We start from the raw sequence: 5767 nt of genomic DNA, 5'->3' as shown, positions 1-5767 counted from the left end.
ATCTCCTGGGTTTAAGTGATTCTTGTGCCTCAGCCACTCAAGTAGCTGGGATTACAGCTAAATTTTGTATTTTTTGTAGAGAGAGGGTTTCATCTTGTTGGCTAGGCTGGTCTCGAACTCCTGACCTCATGTGATCTGCCCACCTCGGCCTCCCAAAGTGCTGGGATTACAGGCATGAGCTACCTCTCTTGGCCCATTACAAAGTTATATTTATCAATTTAGAAAGAGAAATTATATTTTAACAGCTGTTAACTTGATTTATAGCATTTACATACTTGGAATGTGCCTCCATTTTTATGCTTGCCCTAAATGTTGGTGACCTAGAATGAATTAGGTGCCTGTTATTAATCCATCAGAATTAAAAGCATATTATCTGTCTGGCCCATTTACTCAAGACTGAAATCTCTGCAATCATTCAGAAATGAGAGATGCCCTTTTCAAAAAGAAGGCCAGGCATGGTGGCTCATGCCCATAATCCCAGCACTTTGGGAAGTCAAGGCAGAAGGATCACTTGTGGCTGTGCATGTCTATGAAAATTTTAAAAATCAGCTGGGCATGGTGCTGTGCACCTGTAGTCTCAGCTACTCAGGAGGCTGAGGCAAGAGGATTGCTGGAGCCCAGGATTTCAAGGTTACAGTGAGCTATGATCATACCACTGTATCCCAACCTGGAGACAGAGTGAGACCCTGTCTCTAATAAATAATAATAATAAATATAAGTTAAAAAGAAACTATTGCTGAAAATTGTTCATTTATAATGCTGTCTTATGATAGGATGTCATGGAGAGTAATATATAAACCAGAAACATCCCTTTGTAAAGTTATATGCAGAAAGGTCGTATATCTCAAAGGAAGGAGAAAACGGCAGGGGAAAGAAAGTAGGTAAATTGAAGTAGACATCTCCACTGTTATTGGAAGGACCAGATCAATGCGGGTGTCAGACTTAATAGCTGGGGAAATGAGAAGAGAAATTGGCCACTCTCAGAGACTTAGAAATACACTGTGGACGAGCAGGTAAAAGTAGCAACTTGTTAAGAGAAAAGAAGAGCAAAAGTACAAGGAAGAAGCAGGGGCAGGAATCAAGATTTGTTGCATCTGCCATGTGCCAGGCCCAATGCTAAGCATATAACATGCCTTAATGATACCTTCAGCTACACAACACACCAGAGGTTTAATAGGATTTAGTATATGAAAGCTGTATGAAGGAGGCTACTTTTTTTTTATTTTTTTAATGTATTTATTTTACTTTAGGTGCATACTATATCTGGCATTTCTCCCCATGTTATCCCTCCCTTCCCTCCCCACCCACCCCCGCTGTCTCTCCCCTGTCCCCTACAACTGCCCCCAGTGTGTAATGCTTCTCTCCCTGAGTCCACGTGTTCTCGTTGTTCAACACCCGCCTATGAGTGAGAACATGCGGTGTTTGGCTTTCTGTTCTTGTGTCAGTTTGCTGAGAATGATGTTTTCCAGACTCATCAAAGTCCCTACAAAGGACATGAACTCATCGTTTTTTATGGCTGCATAGTATTCCATGGTGTATATGTACCACATTTTCCCTGTCCAGTCTATCATTGGTGGGCATTTGGGTTGGTTCCAGGTCTTTGCTATTGTACACAGGGCTTGAAGGAGGCTACTTTAAACAGCCCCTAGTACCTGTCAGGCAAAGTTCAAAATTGTTAAAAAGGTAGCCAGACGTGATCATGATGGCTCATGCCTATAATCCCAGCACTTTGGGAGGCTGAGGCAGGCAGATCACCTAAGGTCAGGAGTTCGAGACCAGCCTGACCAACATGGAGAAACCCTGTCTCTACTAAAAATACAAAATTAGGCCGGGCACGGTGGCTCATGCCTGTAATCCCAGCACTTTGGGAGGCCAAGGCGGGTGGATCACTTGAGGTCAGAAGTTCGAGATCAGCCTGGCCAACATGGTGAAACCCCATCTTAAAATATATATATATATATATATACACAAAATTAGCCAGGTATGGTGGCGCTTGCCTATAATCCCAGCTACTCAGGAGGCTGATGCAGGAGAATGGCTTGAACCTAGGAGGTGGAGGTTATAGTGATCTGAGATTACGCTATTGCACTCCAGCCTGGGCAACAAGAACAAAACTCCATCTCAATAAAAAGGCACACACTACCTGTTAACCACCCCAGGCTCACCTTCCCTCCCTTGGCATAGTGCACTTCTCACTGCCTCCAGCACACCAGCCATTTCATGCCTTTGTGCCTTTGTACATGCTATTCACGTGGCCAGGGGTGCCTTAGTTCATTGGCAAACTCATGCATCCTTCAAACCCCAATTCAAATGTTATCTTCTCTGTGAAGTCTTCTCAAAATCTGCCAGGCCAGCAACTCTTTCTTCTTTCTGCTCCTAGAAGTCCTTTCATAACATAAAGCATTTATCACTTGGCATTAAAATTGTTAATTCCTGTAACTATCTCCTCTAGACAGTAGCTCCTAGTGGGCAGTGCAATAGCCCAGCACTACACTAGTGCCAGGAACACATAGGGATGTAATGCTCACTAACCAAAGAATAGTTCAATGGCCGTTCATGGTGGTTCACATCTGTAATCCCAGCAACTTGGGAGGCTGAGGCAGGAGAATCACTTGTGGCCAGGAGTTCTAGCTTTTTTTTTTTTTTTTTTTGAGACGGAGTCTAGCTGTTGCCAGGCTGGAGTGCAGTGGTGCGATCTCAACTCACTGCAACCTCCACCTCCCAGGTTCAAGCAATTCTCCTGCTTCAGCCTCCCGAGTAGCTGGGACTGCAGGGTTGCACCACCACACCCAGCTTATTTTTGTATTTTTAGTAGAGATAGGGTTTCACCATGTTGGCCAGGATAGTCCCAATCTCTTGATCTCATGATCCGCCCGCTCAGCCTCCCAAAGTGCTGGAATTACAGGCATGAGCCACCATGCCCAGCCTGAGTTCTAACTTTCTAACTAGCTGGGCAACATACCAAGATGCTGTCTTTAAAAAATAATAATAATACAGAATAGTTGAATGGACCAGGTATGGTAGCTCATCGCTATAATCCCAGCACTTTGGGAGGCCAAAATGGGAGAATCACTTGAGGCCAGGAGTTCGAGACCAGCCTGGGTGACATGGGAAAACCCGTGTCTACAAAAAATACAAAAATTAGCTGGGCATGGTGGTGTGTGCCTGTGGTCCCAATTACTTGGAAACTGAGATAGGAGGATCGCTTGAGCCCAGGAGGCAAAGGTTGCAATGAGTTGAGATCACACCACTGCACTCCAGCCTGGGCAACAGAGTGAGACCCTGTCTCAAAAAAAAAAAAAGTTCAAGATGATATTTGGGTGGGGAAAAAAAAAAAGGCTGGGTATGGTGACTCACGCCTATAATCTCAGCACTTTGGGAGGCCAAGGTGGGCAGATCACCTGAGGTTGGGAGTTTGAGACCAGCCTGACCAACATGGAGAAACCCTGTCTCTACTAAAAATAAAAAAAATTAGCCAGGTGTGGTGGTGCATGCCTATAATCCCAGCTACTCAGGGGGCTGAGGCAGGAGAATCACTTGAACCTGGGAGGCAGAGGTTGTGGTGAGCTGAGGTTGCACCATTGCACTCCAGTCTGGGCAACAAGAGTGAAACTCCATCCCCCCACCAAAAAAAGTGAAAAAATAATAATATGACAACCAATGCATCCAACATCCCTCAGTGATGGAAATATTCTGTATCTGTACTTCATTATATAGTACTTCATTATATAGCCTCTAGCCACGTGCAGCTGCTGGGCACTTGAAATGTGGTCAGTGCAAATGAAGAACTGAATTTTATTTTTTTTTGAGATGGAATCTTGCTCTGTCACCCAGGCTGGAGTGCAGTGGTGCGATCTCGACTCACTGCAACCTCTGCTGCCGGGGTTCAAGCAATTTTCCTGCCTCAGCCTGAGTAGCTGGGATTACAGGCGCCCAGCTAATTTTTGCATTTTTAGTAGAGACAAAGTTTCATCATATTGGCCAGGCTGGTCTCAAACCCCTGACCTCATGATTTGCCTGCCTTTGCCTCCCAAAGTGCTGGGATTACAGGTGCGAACCACTGCACCTGGCCAGAACTGAATTTTTACCTCAATTAATTTAAGATAACCACATGTGGCTAGTAGCTACCACATTGGACAGCACAACTTTATATTATCATTGACCCACAACATAGGTAAATTCTACCTCATTATAATTTTTTTGTACTAAAAACAAAAACTCAGCCACTTACAAGCTGAGTAATTTCAAGAACCTTCTTTAGCCTTTTTGCTTCTCATTTGATTCACCTGGAAACCCAGCAAGAGTGACTAGATGACAGGAGAAGCCTGACAGCTGAAAGCCCAGAGAATTGACCTCGTCCCACCAAGCCCTCTGAAGAGACAGCTGAAGGGAGTAACCCATATCCCTTCCCCAAATAGGAGGACAAACAATGCTTACACATATACCCATGTGGATCCCAGGTGTTTCCTGCAGAGAGTAATACGTAATGAGTTTATTCCAATCCATGACCAAGAGCACCCTGCTGAAAACATCTACAAACTGATGAAGGCTTAACCCCTTCTGTTCTTCGGGTTGGAGAGATCTGAGGTCATTTATGTTTTCATACAACTTTCTGTGTCAGGGCGGCTGGGCATGGTGGCTCACGCCTGTAATCCCAACACTTTGGGAGGCTGAGGCAGGTGAATCACCTGAGGTCAGGAGTTGGAGACCAGCCTGGCCAACATGGTGAAACTCCATCTCTACTAAAATATACAAAAATTAGCTGGGCGTGGTGGCAGGTGCCTGTAATCCCAGCTACTCAGGAGGCTGAGGCAGGAGAATTGCCTGAACCCAGCAGTCTGAGGTTGCTGCAAGCCGAAATTGTGACACTGCACTCCAGCCTGGGCGACAGAGCAAGACTCCATCTCAAAAAACAAAACAAAACAAAAACTTTCTGTGTCAGGGATAAATCACTCAACTTCTTTCCCATAGGTTTTTGGGCCTACAGAGAATGAGGCTTGTAAAAGCAATGGAGCTTATAATTAGGTTCACTAAGCCTGATCATCTGATTTTCACCTGCAAAAAAAGCACTTTGCAATCCCTAAACTCCAAGAAGAAAAAATGCTAAATGCCCTTTCCAGATTTTCTGAGATAACTGAGTTTATGTGTGCATAACAGTGGGAAAGACTTATTCAGTTCCCTCTTCTTGAAAGATAATTAGGGCGAGAAGGAGGAGAAGGAGTAAAAGAAAGGAGGAAGGTTTGGAGGGAGGGGTTGAGGGAGGACAGATGCTGTAGCTGCCAAGTATGCATCAGAATCACTTGGAGGGCTTGTTAACCCATGGATTGCTGGGCTTACACAATTCATTTTGTTAAGTTCAGTGCAAAAGTAATTGTGGTTTTTGCATGGTTGAAATTTGCTATTCACTATTGGAAAACATTCTTAAATAAATATGGTTATGTTATACATCACTTTAATGTGCATTTCTCCCTTTATTTTTTTGGCTAATGATTACTTGCTGTTTGTTTATTTATTTATTTATTTATTTATTTTGAGATGGAGTCTTGCTCTATCACCAGGTTGGAGTGCAGTGGCACGATTTCGGCTCACTGCAACCTCCACCTCCTGGGTTCAAGCGATTCTCCTGCCTCAGCCTCCCCAGTAGCTGGGATTACAGACACGCGCCGCCATGCCCAGCTAATATTTTTGTATTTTCAGTAGAGACGGAGTTTCACCATTTTGGCCAGGCTGGTCTCAAACTCCTGACCTCGTGGTCCACCGCCTCGGC

Source organism: Aotus nancymaae, unplaced genomic scaffold (genome assembly GCF_030222135.1).
Source record: "Aotus nancymaae isolate 86718 unplaced genomic scaffold, 86718_ANA_hifiasm-v0.15.2.pri h1tg000040l, whole genome shotgun sequence".
Taxonomy (NCBI): domain Eukaryota; kingdom Metazoa; phylum Chordata; class Mammalia; order Primates; family Aotidae; genus Aotus; species Aotus nancymaae.
The sequence above is the reverse complement of the archived record's forward strand: the minus strand, read 5'-3'. Positions refer to the sequence as shown.